Genomic DNA, 15,101 nt, shown 5'->3' with positions numbered 1-15,101 from the left:
GGCCTGATATGGGGTTTCGCTTCGTGATACTCCCCGCGCGATCCCTGACCGCCGAGTTGGATAACACCGGAGCATTCAGACATCGCGATCGAGCGATGGGAACTCAGTGAAGAGAGACTTTCTGGATACGCGGTATCTTGGATTCGATTTTATGCCCGTCACTTGCATCCCTTGGACAAGACCTTTTTTTCCCTAATACGTCCTGTCTCTCCCAGCCCAGTTGTACCCTTTGATGCCTGGCATTTCTGACGCCAAACATCGTTCTCCATAGTAATATTATATGTTTACAACACAGAGAAGATAAGATCACATGACTGTATTTCAAGGAATAGAAATTGGCTTGCCGACCGGTGTAAACACCAGTGTTTGGAATTGGAAATGTTCAAAAATCGATGAACGGGTTACAGTGACATATTCCTTTCAAAAGGAACCTTCAACAAACACTAAGCCCCACTTTTAACGTCTTATTTAAAAACCCACGCGTTTTCCTTTACACGAATCAAAATTTTCAAAGTTTTTAATGAAAGATACAAACTATGTCTTCTTCCTTTCTCCCTCTCTCCTGCTCTGTCCAAGGAAGTGGTAGTTAAGCTGTATGCATTAAGATTTTGTTGCTATCCATATCAAATCCGGAAACGTCGGAAACGTCGGAAACGTTGCCGATTGTCCAACAGTGTTAAAGTCATAAGTAATCTTTTACGATGTTGCTTGTACGTGGAAACGATTTTCGATCTTTCTCCAGTTTTCATTTATCAGTTTGTATGATCATAAGTTGTTTTATCAACTTTATCAAAATTTAAAGGATTTGGCTGTCTAAACCATCTGTAAAAACACATCCAAATTTGTTAGAAATCATTTACACGGTAACATGGGTCCTACTCTCGTTACCATTCGTCAAATATCGGCTGCGTGTGTGTATATATGTGTATTGTGTGTGTCTGTGTGTGCGTGTTTCGTGTCGTAGAGCATCCGTCTTTCGATATAAAAAAGTACTTTCTTTCTTTGTCAATAAGGATGGGGAAACATGTCTTAAAGTGTCTTGAAGTATTAGGCATATCGATATCAATGAATGTCATAAATATGGAATGATTTCATTTTAGTGAGGATCCTATACTGTTAAGGATTGCATAACGCCGATACTTTCAAGGCGTGACGCTTCGAGCTTTGACCCACAAAGATGCAGATAATCAGAATAAAAGTTTGAGATAATCCTGTCCGATTTTAGTATTACACTATATTGTTTTAAAACGATTATCAAATTTTTGGCATTTTGTATTAGAAGTCAAACAAAGTGAATGAATGAAAGAAATAACGAATAAATGACTTAATGAATGAATGGATGAATGAACGAATGAATGGATGAATAAATGAATGAATGGTGGAATGAATGAATAAATGAATGAATGAATGAATGAATGAATGAATGAATGAATGAATGAATGAATGACTTAAAGTCAAAGCGAATCGCAGGGCGGGGAAGACACATTCGTGCTGTGATGCTCTCGGTTTTGCTGAGTAATGAAAGCCTCATGTTTACCGAGGGCTCTGAAAAAAACACACCTTGTGATGCATCGCCTCCGAAAGATAAAGTAGATAAGAGTTGTCTGGCTGCTTTCTGAATCTTGCTACATGACGAAGGGTAAGAGGCAGTGCGCTGCTCGGCCCCTTGTCTTCCATCTTCCAAAGGCGTTAGATCCTTCCGTCTTGGTTAACCTTTAACCCGTGGATGGAATTTAAGGACGGAAATGACGTGGCATGCTTTCCTGTCTTTCCTGTTTTAGTCCTATAAAACAAACATCCCCACTGTGAATAGCGAGATATAGAGAGGGATAAAACACAAGAGTTATGACACTTTGAAACAACACACGAAACTAAAGTAAGTTCCTTTGATCTATTATCCCCATAACTTTCTAAATGGTGACACAACTCCCCCCCCCCCCCCCACACACACACACATATACAAGCATTAACACGTTTTCGAGTCTGAAAGTCTCAAAAAAGTCATTTCACAGTGAATCGAGGTCATGCATATAATTCAGGGCACAGAGTCCGTGGCGAAAATTTACACTCGTTTTCGACTGGAAATTGAAACAAAGGAGAGGAAAACACTGACTCTGCGAGCGCAGTTTAACATAAAGAATGATTCCTTCTCAAATACAAGATGTTTAAGGCTATGTCTCCCGTGAACTTAGAAAGTGCCAATGATGCGAAGTCTATGTTTTCTTCCGGCGAGGATGTCAAGCTACACAGCGGTCGACATTCACCTTGGGGAAAACCGCAAGGGAGAGTGGCCGTGGGGGAACTGTGGAGACTGCATTAAAGGAGTCATTCTTCGATGTCCTATCTTTGCAAGTCAGTCTTACTGCCAGAAATTGTAGAATGACTCAGTCGTCTAATGGTTTTTAAAGGCGCCAAATATATATAAACAGTCATGATACTTTATTGGACGCGCTGCTGGCTTGATCAGCTTGAAAGGTTCTGCGTTGTTATGTTCCGTTACTTTCTTTGGCGTGGAAATTTATACTAATTTCGGTCTTGTTTTTTGTGATCAAAAAGCATTACGTATCCCTGCGCGCAGCTTAACAAATTTACCAAACTTTTGCCCGGTGTACTGCGGTTTAAGACAGCTGCAAGGGTGATTGAACCATCAGAGAGCAAGGTATTGTATAGAAATGAAAGAAAAAAAAAGTAATTTTGTGTAGAGAAACCATCCTTCGCTAAACTCGTCTGAGTCCTTGGCTTGGCGACCATGCTCTTTTCGTACATGAGCCCTTCACATTTTGCACCAATGAAAAAACAACAACAACAAAAACCCACAACAACATCCAGATAAGCTCGTTCCTTTCTGTTTGCGCTGTAAGTGTTCTTTAGACCAGAAATATGCAGAAACCTTGATATTTCGAGAACACTTTTCTGTCTGTTCTTTCAACCGAGGTGCAGACACCTGCTTATTTTTTCCCCTAAGCAGATTGCCATCCCTATTGGACGGACTGCACCAAGAACGCCGGGAGTGTATTAAAGGCTGATACTTTCCTGGTTATTGATCGATAAAACTGTCTCAATTACGGATGCGGGTCTCATTGCGTTCGTAACTGTTCCACTCACATTTACACACATACACCAACAGACACAGACACACACAATCACATAAAATCAAGGTGGTTAGCACCTGTTCAGGCATCTACAGGCTACTGAAGACTTGTGAAAATATATGCAGCATTATTGTCTCTGCAACTTTCAAAAGCTTTATGAGCAAGTGGTTTATGTCGTGTTCATGGTGTAAGTAATGTTTTGGTCTGCTTTTGTTGTTGTGACGAATTCATACAGTGCCTCAATCTTAACTCTCTGTATCTTCAATACCATTGCAGACAGCTGGTACATATTCATCCGACTTGTGGCAATTGCTCTTTAGAAAGTACACGTACTCGACTGGAATTCCACGTCGCTCTCATTTTCCACTACCCTATCGTGTCCACCCGTCTTCAGACATTATAGTTCGTTATTCCGAAGGTTCAATAATTCAAAAAAGAAACAAGGTTCGTCATTCCGAAGGTTCGTTAGCAAGCATCTTCTTTTCATATTCGGATTAACGAATCCTTCTTACTTCCGGATTACGAACACACTAGGTATAGGAAATTAATGTATTTCACAATATCAAACCTTCTTTATAAAGCACCTTATTTCATTTTCGGATTAATGTATCTCCGGAAACTTCGGAAAAACGAACGTACATCTCCCCTCCAATCACCATCGGCCGTATTCGCACCTCATTTCATAACTCAGTTACTTAACGGTGCCCGGGAGAATTTAATCTTTTAGGCCTATACCTCCTTCCTTTGTAAGCTGCCAAAAAGTGTGACCAACCGACCTTCCCCTTTCTTCGCCTTTTTTTCTCTCATCTGCTCTGCTCTTTGTAGATGTATTAATAACCATGTCTTTCCCTTCTGCTTCTTTTCTCTTCAATCATCAGGATCATAGAAAATAAAAATCATACATAAATAATCAACACACTTGCTCATAAAACCCTCTCTTACCTTTCCTCGGTATAATCATCTTTCGCTGTTACCTCTCCCCCTCACCCTATCTCTCTCTCCCTCTCCCCTCTCTTTCTCCAGTTAACTTTCTCCATCCCCCTCATTCTTTATACTTCTACTTGACGCCTCCCTCGGCCACAGTGCATCTTTCACGTTTCTTCATTGTAATCAATAATTCAGAGTTCCTCCGTTCTTGGTAGCTCCTTTTTCTACATTCTGTATTGTCATCTTCTTACATCATGAGGAGAAACCAAAGAGGACGAGTAGTACGGGCGTTTTCCTTTTGTAACAATAGTCTGTCTTTTTTTTCTAGCTGTTTTTCTTACTTCGTTTAATGCATTATTAAAATGCTTACATATTGCAGCTACAAGTAACCCCTTGATAAGATGTGTAATGTATTGTAATGTCATCGTTTGCTTTTACGAGCATCCGCTCACAGTGAACGCACTGTTGAAAAACAAACAAAACAAACAAAACAAACAAAACAACACAAAACAGGGCGTTGCTGCCCAGAGCAGTTAACACCCTTACAGTGGCCGTCTTGTGCTTAATACTCTGTACTGTTTGTTTTATTCGTTTGTTTCTCTATTATTCCTTTTTTCTCGTATTACAAATAAACCATAACCATAACAAGAAAACTGAATGTGCAAATTGTCCAATACAACTTATAAGAGAATTAATATGTGAAATATGGGGAACCTATACGTAGGCGTAGACTCCCAGATGCTAATTTGAAGTGAACTCTTACATTAAGGTTACAGTTATAAAGAATGACAAATTCTGAAGTGGGGAAATGCATACATCGAAGAACATTAAAGAAAAAAATGAATGTCCTTTACATTAAACTTCAAGAGAGCGGCGTGGTCAAGCAGATGCTAAACAATGCATGTATAGTTTTGTTCATTTTTGTATTGACTCGGATTCACTGCCCAGAGCGGTAATGATGCCCATGATGTCAACGGGAAATATAAACACTAAATACAGCTGTATGCAGCAGTATAAACATTGCTAAATCCGTACAATAGCCAGAATGACGAGCAATCGTACTATATATGATAAATGTACACAAATAGTTGATCTACATTAAGTCATTCTGTGTCTAAAACTATCATCCGATCATAATGATTTCGTTTATTCAAGTCGTGTTGATCTCCACGAAAGCAAATCACTGCCCGAATATCACGTGGCTCGTACTTCTGTTCAAATACCGAGACCCCCTCCCCCCCCCCCCCCCCCCCCCCCCCCCCCCCCTCCATCTTATTTTTGACGGGAACGTGCGATATGAAGGTTGGACGGCAAAAGATCACTCCACATATTTCTTTAATGTTCCTTTCCCCCAGGGAGTTTTCGTAACGCAGAAGGCTAGCTGTTCACACACACCACGGACTCCCACTCATGTGCTAAAATATATATGTGAGATGTAATATGAAGAGGGTGGTGCAAAAAAAAAGAGGAAAGAGAAAATACATGTACGAGGAGAGAGCGAGAGTAAGAGACAGACAGACAGACAGAGGGATATACTAGAAGAGAGAGAGAGAGAGAGAGAGAGAGAGGGAGGGGGAGAGAGGGTGATACAGGTGTGATTATCAGATTGTCCCTCGCTTTTGCACACTTCCCGCCCCCACGACGTCTACATATTCAATGAGTTCATATCTTCGCAAGATAGACTGCTTGTTTTCCGAAAGGAACCACACTTTAACTTGTTTCTTCTTGTCGGTGAATAGATAGCGGCTATATCACGTAAACTGTTATCACTATAGTAGCTTAAGATAAGAACACACAACTTTATAAAAGGCAAATCAAACAATCTTACCACCGTGGTGAAGAGAAATAAATTCGTGGAGGAATGTCGGGAAGACATGCGAAGAAATAAATATTTGCCAATGTGCATGTTGCAGAATAAAAATGAATGATGATATTCAAATTTTTAGCAAAGTAAAGACTTATGTCCACTCTTATGTCACTCTTAGTGATTGAGATTAATTGTACACAGGTGTTTAAGTGAGTTTGTTCCACTATCAGGTCTTCTCTGTCCCTGCAAAATGAATATAAAAGGCTATTATATCCACTATCTTGTCAGTTTGTGATGTAAATTTTGATAAATCCTATATGTGACCATTGTTCAATTATTTTCATAAGGATTCATCCATTCTGACATCAGCAAGTGACTATTAAAACAAAGAGTAGAATTGATAAAACGGGTGAAAAACGTCCAAGTTGGATTCCAGAAATAGATGCCCTTAGTGAATTATTGATGACTAGCTCCGCGTAATAGCTAAAAACGAATTGGCCTTAACAGGTTACATAAGCGAGCAAAAAGAAGCACCAGAATAGTACATGCATGTGTGGAGGAGGTGGGGGTGGGGTTGAAAGCAGCAGTTGGGGGTGGGGTTGAAAGCCGCACTTTCCAGCAATCTTGTGCGCAATTTGGACGATCACTGCAGGCGGCTCGGTGCAGGCATGTTCTCTCTCTCTCTTTCTTTATTTTCATCTTTGTTTGTTTGTTTTTTTCGCTTCACAAAACGAAGATGTATTGTGCTACAGCTGCTGCCGCCCTCACGGGGTTAGTTTGTCTTCTTTATTGTGACGCAATCCAAGCACGCTAATGGATGGCATAAGAAGGATGTGTGTTCCCATGCACGTACCCAGCTTCGATTTGAATTCCATGTCACAGGCGAGAGTTGAAAAAAAAAACAGAAGAAGAAGAAGCTGCACCGCAATGGCAAGAAAGAAAAAACATCGTTGTCGACCATCTTTCGCCATTATAAGGAACGGACTCGCTCTTAACCATGACAATGAGTGTGTTGCAGCATTGTTGATTCTCGTCAGTGGCAATAGTGGCAAGTTGATCGCGTGATAAATCGCATTCACATTTTCAGAAATTTTACTGGTAGTTCAGAAATTACTGAGTCAGTTTTCATGCCGTTCAATCTATACATTCGACAAATTTTGTTGGTCGGTATTGTTGTTGTATTTAAGCCGTAATTTCAACTGTCACTTTTGGATGCAAACAAACCGTTGATGCTTTACCAAATATTAACAGGGTTTGACAATACCCGAGTTGGTCTAATTCACTAAGGTTTCCGTTATGATTTCTCTGTTTTGAATAGAAAAAGGTCTTTGCACGGATGTTGATTGGCCTTTCGTTCAATATGTTTTTTTTTTCTTTCCCTTCGTTTTTCATGAGTCATGTTTTGATCCACCGTCGATGTTAAACTTCACATTACATGAATGATGACAGAGAATAGTTTTGAGCAACTGGCATTGGTTCAACAGTAGAAACTAAAATGCGCTATGTCTCTTTTTGTTTTAATCATGAAAATTATGTTATGAACAACTTTAATGAACCCCACTTTAAGGCATCAATAAATTGAATTGTTGCCTAAGCACACGCACACACATATGTAAATATACTAAAATGTTATTCGTTGCAGAAGTAATTTCAAGCTGCACTGAGCGAAATTAAATGTTGGGCCTATTCAATCATAGACAAATCACCGGCAAATTGATTAGAGGATCGATTCAGAGTGAATAATTTCGCACGAAGTCATTGCACTTGGAAATCGAAAGACATAAAGCAATCTGTAGATGGAGTGGGTTTTTTTTTGAGTGCGGTGTCTTGGGTCTATTAAGGAGAAGTAGTCCTGATGTAAACATCTGAAAATGACGGTAAACATTCATGATGAGGGTGTGAGTGACGTAATGAACAGGTGCGGGTTGGGAGAGATCAGTGTTTACAAGATGGCGACAGGGTATAAGGCGGTTATAAGCCATGTACGTATGTATGAATGCATGTGTATGTGTGTGTGTGTGTGTGTATGTGTGTGTGAGTGTGTGTGTGTGTGTGAGTGTGTGTGTGTGTGAGTGTGTGTGTGTGTGTGTGAGTGTGTGTGTGTGTGAGTGTGTGTGTGTGTGAGTGTGTGTGTGTGTGCCTGCGTGCGTGCCTGTGGGCTTCTGTTAAATTGCGTGGGTCTAGGGTGAGAGGAGCTGAAAAAGGGTGTCCTGCTGGGGAAAAAAATAAGCTGGCTGGATAACATCCGTGAGCAGCCAGTAACTATGGCAACCATGGCACTGATGTTACCAAGAGATGGAATTCATTGTGATCATGTACTAGTAAATTACGGACAGATGTAGACACCGCAGCTGCTGGCCACTTAGAAAGCTGTGATGGTAGAAAACATGGCGGAGAATGACCATAGCAAGATGATAACAATAATGGTGATGTCGGTGGTGTGATAGTGGTGGTGATGGAGATCGGTAGAATGGTGGTGAATAGTGAAGACGAATATGACTGCAACGACGATGTCACTTGTTATCTCGAAGGGCGTATAGATCTCCTTGATATCTGAAAAAAACTTTTCATCAATGGCGATACCGGTTGGCTTACCGCTTAGCTTAATCATTTCAATTCACCCGCAAATTTCTCTCCAGCGGATCAGCCACATAAAGCTGAAAGTGGAAGAAAAAAAAATGGTACCTTTGAGACATCCCTACGCAGTCGGTTATTGATGACAAGCAGAACGCCTCACTGAACAAAGTATCAAAGACAGAGATCAAAGTGAGAAACAGAGCAAAAGATATCTCGAAAAAAGAAGGAGGGAGACGGAGAAATGATGAAAAATAACATTCGGAATCTTTTCTGAGCTAGATTCCATCAGAGTCAGACTTCATTTCCCTTTTGATTATGGAAATATCGCTTCCAGACTTATATGCAAGAAAATTTTGTCTAGGAAGCAAGGGTAAGAGAAATACAAGAGAAAGAAAACGTGATAGAGAGTAGGCGCAAGAGGAAGGAAATAGTACACTCGGAAAGACAGGGAAAGAAAGAAAGAATGAAAGAACGGAGAGAGAAAGAAATGGAGGGGAGAGAGGGAGAGAGGGAAATCGAGAGAGAGAGAGAGAGAGATAGCAAAGTTTGTCTGACGGAAATTGACAGTGCAGTCATACATTATTTACCCTCCAATCTCGGTCTTATCTTCAACGCGCGGCATCGCCCCTGCTGCATCTGGGACTCTTTAAAGGAGAAGTCCACCTTCACATACATGTGGATTGCCTGAATGCAGCAATGTCAGTAGAACATGTCAGTGGAAATTTGAGGAAAACCACACAATTCGTTCAAAAGTTATGAATTTAGTACAGTTGCTACGCAGTAACTGCTGAATGAGAAGACTACTTCAGTGTAAGATGTCACATGTGTAGAACGATGTAAGGAAAATATGAAGAAAATTTAACAAAATTTCATTTTTTGAAAAAGAGTGTTCATTTCCTCGACTTGTTACTGACGTATGTTGAGGGTAATACTATTCCCCCTGCCTTCTGAAAGAGGCAAGTCAAGTGTACTTTGATTATGCGAGAAAAGTGAAAATATGTTGAATTTTCTTTAAATTTTCTTTATTTCGTTCTACATATGTGACATCACAAGCTGAAGTAGTCTTCTAATCCAGCAGTGACTTAGCAGAAACTGAAAAAAAATCTTTTGAAAGGATTGTCCGATTTTCCTCAAACACTCACTGATGGTTTCTAATGATATTGCTGCATTCACTCAATCCACAACTATATGTAAAGGTGGACTTGTCCTTTAAGAGTTTGCACGATCGTGTCACATAGATCATCTCAACGTACATCCACATTTACGATGATGACAATTGAGTGATCTACTACATCGTCTTATAGGCACTATAAAATAATATTTGACGAATTGTCGATTTCAGTTGGATGAAGAAATGAAAAATACAATCATACGGGGGATTTCATTTCGGCCATCTTCTGCCTCTTTCCTTCTTAGGTGGTCTTACATCTGATTTTGTGTTAACAGATAGGAATTCTTTCTATCCTTTTAAAGAGCATGCCAAGATTTCACTGAGCATATCAACGTTGGTATCTTTGCATTCCGTTGAAAATTATCTCGCTTCGCAACAGATCTATAACGCAATTTTAGTCATCTATACGCATTTATTCAATTTCTGCCTCGTATCTACTTCGGTACATTAAACGTTGATTTTTTCCCCCTTCCTATACAGATAAACAACTTAGAAGTAATACAACCCAAGAGGGAAAATGCACAAACACGTCAATATGTAATTCAGCAATGCAAACCTACTGAAAAACGGATAGAATCATTATTTCATCTTTCAGTGTAAACTTTAAAAAACAACAACAACAACTAAAGTACCGCAATACAGTCGTATTAATGTACATTAACTGAAATGTGAATTTGAGCTTCATCAATCTTTCATATTGTTTGCGTGTATTGTCTGTCGGTACTTGGAAATGGATATGAAGGAATTATAGTATTTTCTCTACTTCCACTATGTAAGAGTAAGATGGGCGTGGTGACAAGCAACCTATAAAAATAGTAATTATACTCGTGTTGACAAAAAAAAAGTAAATGATAGATAATAGTACAAAAAAGATTTTCATTATGCATGATACTAACATATCGATCTGTTGTTTTGCCTCTATGTTCAACAGAAATTCAGAATATCCGTCGGATTTGGGCTTTCGCAGTTTGATACCCACTCCTCAGGAGCTGTGAGGTGTTTTGATAAAGACAGGCCGTCCTTGTCCCGGAAAAATAAAGTAAGTTCATTCTCAACTGTCCAGCTTCTTCGGATCATATGAAAGTATGTTTGTTTGTGTCGTATCACTGCCAACTGTAAGGAGGATGATTTGAATTATGATATGTTTTAAGTGACCGCCAAGGAAACTATAAGAACTTGCAATCAAGCAACCATTTTAAGATGGTTGAGGTTCCCACCAAAGGATTGTGGTATAGACAGTGAGGATAAAATGTCTTGCCTCGTGGCACAAACCGGTGCTGGACTAAAATGCATTGAGAAGCAAACCGTCTAATACTGGTCAGGTAAGTTATCTGTTATAGTCTCGCACTACTCTCAGTATTTCATTGTTATCATAATAGTTTCCATATATGCACTGTTATACAGCTTGCGTAATAGTTTGAGTGTTTCCTCTTATACTATAACCAGGGCTCGACACTAACGGTGGCCCGGTGGCCCGGGGCCACCAAAAATGAAATTCGGGCCACCAAATTTCAAAAAAGGGCAAATTTGGTGGCCCTCCTCGGGCCACCAAAATATTTTGAAAAGTATGTCAATAAATTCGTAACTTTTTGCGCCGGAAATTAGCAGTTAAATTTGTTCAAAGGATGGATGAAAAGGACTGAATGAATGCCTGAGAGTGAGTGTTGCAAGTTTGTTGAAGTTTATTTATGAGTAGATATGTCCAACTTCTAATTCTTACTATCATAAATCTTCAATATTTGACTCATTGAAAAAAAAGGACTTTTAATGTTTTTTATTGGTTTTTTTTCGGGACATCAAATTTTTCTCTCGGGCCACCAAAAACTTGAAATTTAGGATTTTGGTGGCCCCATCGGGCCACCAAACAAAAAAGTTAGTGTCGAGCCATGCTATAACCAATAGTTGTAATCTTTCCTGCACTTCGTCTCGTTGCTGGGGATTTGTTTCTCAGTGGGCAGTCTGCTATGATTTGAACACTTCCTGTTTTAAGCAAATTCTCAAACGGGTGTAAAGCAATCCTTACAGTTTTCGCTTTCTAGCATTGAGGTTTACCACCTGTAGGTAAGCACATGTTTTGCCGAGCTGAATCTCTTCAGACACTCAAAGGATAATGTAGATGGTGGCAAAAGTTTAAACACACTTACCAATAATTTACCTACAAAATGAATAGAATGCTACTGCGATACCATTTGGCGATAAAGTGAAGATCCTATTTAAGTGTCTGTTGTTCTTTGTTGAAATCCTCAAGATATATTACATATACTCGATTCCGTATATTATGTCTTGATTGAAGACGGGCTCAAGGCTTCATCTCAAATTATTTTTTTTTTATTCATTCGCTCGTTGAAATTGATGTCACAAGTATAGAGATTTTGTAAAGTCACGTGGAAGCGATGGACTCATCGCTTACACAGCGGAGCGGCTATCTTTTCTTTATAGTTCCGGTCTGCTGGATCAACAAATAGAGAAATTGAGGGGGGGGGGTTGTAAAGACTGGTGATTGCAAGTCCTCTGAATGGAGCCATGGACGTATTTTATTTTGGCCCTTTATTATGGCTGTTTGTAAGAGGACGAATTGATATCGAGTCTCATTTGATTCATGCTGCCACAAAGTCTGTTGCTGTTTTTGTTATTATTCTGATTCCCTATGCTACAAAATTAGGACAAGAAGACAAAAAAAGATTGCAGTGCAATACACTTACCGATATATATATATATATATATATATATATATATATATATATATATATATATATATATATATGTATATATATATATATATATATATATATATATATATATATATATATATATATATATATATATATATATATATATATATATATATATATAATACACTCAATGCATATTTATTGTCAACTAAAAAGCGAGTATAATGCGGTTGTCCAGTGGCAAAAAAGCAAAAGACGACAACAACAAGAAGGATTTGGCTCGCATTCAACATGCTGGACGCACACATACTACCCTCCCCCCCCCCCCCCCCCCCCACACACACAAACACCGAAACACTCACGATGTAATTAAAAAGGATATGGGATCACTGACGTGGCAAATAATCATACGCTCGAGTAAGAGCCGCAACGTGATGCGTTGGTCTTTCGCCAGTGGGAAGGGGGACAGGATTGCACTGGAGGAGGTGGAAAACCAATCAATCATTTCAAATATACAAGCATTACACACTTGATAATGCGATAATATGAGCTTATTAATCCAGGGTAGCCTCTTCCATGTTGCATCATCGCTTCCAGAGGGAGCTGTCGCTAGTATTCTCCCGTTAATCCCATAGGCTTACCTACTTTTTTTTTTTACCCGACTCTCGTTCAAGAGCGTTCAGCACTTAGCAGGATTCGAACCCCGGATCTTGGCTTGAAACTAAATACAGGAATCTGGTACTTCTCCACTACAGTGACCCTATATAATACAAGCTTTCTTGGACAGCCTGCAAGAATTTAATTAGGCTGTTTTGCACCTGTCTTAGTGTTCAGGCAATAAACCCCCTCTAATACGTATGACAGTGGTGCTATCGACATGTGCACTGACTGGATGTGTGCAAAGTACGCACATAATGTCAGCGAGAAAGATGGTGTGTAGATGCCATATATCGTGCCTCTAACGACTAAGAATTCATCGTGTGCAAATACACCGCTTCCCAACCCTCCCCTCGTCCGTGTGTCTGTGTGTCCGTTTGTCTGTCTATCTCCCTCCTTCCCTCCTTCATTTGTCTGCATTGATTTATCTTCCATATTCTCTGTTGGTTTGGATAAGTGGCCACTCAGATGTCATGTTGACCTAACCCATTTCAGTGACTCTTTGGAGGGGAACAGGGGAAGGAGCAGGGGGGGGGGGTAGTGGGAGAATGTTAAGGTCAGGACATAGTATGTACAATATCATGCTGATAGGGAAACCCAGTCCCTTATCATATAATTCTTTCATTCGTGAACTTTGAAGAAAAAAAATTAGGGATAGCTGCCAACAACAAGGGACTTTGTTATCATGCATGGGAGAAAGCGGCTGCCGTTGAAGAGACATTGTGTAAATCATTTTCACATAAAGGTTAAAAGTACGCAGGGGACATCAGCAATGGTCAGCACTTCATATTCTGCATGGGTTGACTGAACTAACCAAATACATCGCAAGAAACACACTTCTCAAGTTTGTGCTGAATTCACTATATTACACCGTATGCTACACACGTGTCTAGATTGTTCCCTGGTAATTCCAACAACATTTCACAAAGGAAATTATATTTACGCTATCTTTTTTTTATTATGTCTATCATTAATTTTGATATGAAGCGTTATCCAAACTTTAGTGCGTATTTCTTTTTGTTTCTCTTAAAGCTGTGTGATGATTTCGACTTTAAGATGATTGCGATAGCAGAAGTAAAGGCGTGGAGGAGTACCAAAAAAATAGAATTTTGCAATAGAATGTGCGTGTGCATTTGTGTATGTGTGTATGTTACAATGTGCGACAAGAGGGCATGATATTTCCAAAGTCAAACATGTACTAACTCACCAACTAAATGGAATATATGTTGGTTATCGTAGTGATTCCAAAAATCGTGCGTGACGCCAATTGATAATGTCATACACAAGCTCATTCTCTCCCTGCATGCGGCGAGACTTTGAAATCAAAAGATGCCGTTTCGTTTTCTCATACGTGTTTCTTTTTCCATCAGATTTTGTCATTTTGAGTTCAAGTGACAAGAGTCAATGCATCCTTTTTACTGTATATCACCACGATCTTTGTGCAGCTACAAACAAATCCAGTGTGACATGAAGAATAGAATGTGAGCAAGAAGAACGTGCATGCCTGCATGCCACACGATAAGGCGCTAAGCTTCAGTGCGTGTGCGGCGCGGCAAAATGTGGAGACACTTCTGACGCCCTAATTGAATCCAGTTTGGTAGCAAATCGTCAATTTTGCTAGAGTCAGGAGACTCATATCCGACAATTTCCCGCCATCCGTGTGGGCACTTATCTCCCTCGATGAAATGTTTGCAGTATATGATAGCGTCAAGGTTAGAGCAAGCAAAAATGTAGAAATTCATCACCATAGCAATGGGAGGGGGTGGAACGATCCAATCATAGGTAAGCTTCGTATAATGGTCTCTGGCATTTGATTCATTGTAATCATAACGTCTCATTTAGTTTCAAATAACTTTCGTAATTATGCAAGCGACTGAAGCGTTAAAGGTGTTTTAGCACACTCTTCCACTATTACATGGCAGGTATATGATATTGTATACCAACGAGTATTTACGATCACGGAGCAGACTGCGGATGCAAAATGAGTTTCAATATGCTGTCATCATCTCAGCTGCAACCACTTGAAGATGAGATAACTTTTATTTTTCATATTATAAAATCATTACAAAACATTTCCGCACCAATTCAAACAGATCAAAATGATAACGAGTCGCCGTGGTGATGTGAGTCACAGTGAATTAATCAATGTAAGAAACTATTGGACATCGTGTGGTGAAATGTATGAGCAGTTTATCGTA

At 39.6% G+C, this 15,101-nt stretch overlaps 1 protein-coding gene across 2 annotated transcripts in view; it reads left to right on the top strand.

Moving 5' to 3' along the window:
* Positions 1–15,101, top strand: part of LOC139743388 (cholecystokinin receptor type A-like) — a 148,849-nt gene that overhangs the window by 36,406 nt on the left and 97,342 nt on the right. For both annotated transcript variants that reach the window (XM_071653873.1, XM_071653872.1), the window contains exon 2: positions 10,506–10,613. The gene's annotated coding sequence lies outside the window, so the exon portion shown is untranslated. The remainder of the gene's footprint in view (positions 1–10,505; positions 10,614–15,101) is intronic.

The sequence above is a fragment of the Diadema antillarum genome, unplaced genomic scaffold (assembly GCF_040938485.1).
Source record: "Diadema antillarum isolate AM-2024a unplaced genomic scaffold, OU_Dant_1.0 seq00001076_RagTag, whole genome shotgun sequence".
Lineage (NCBI taxonomy): Eukaryota > Metazoa > Echinodermata > Echinoidea > Diadematoida > Diadematidae > Diadema > Diadema antillarum.
Note: the sequence above shows the minus strand (reverse complement) of the source record. Positions and strands in the feature narration are given on the sequence as shown.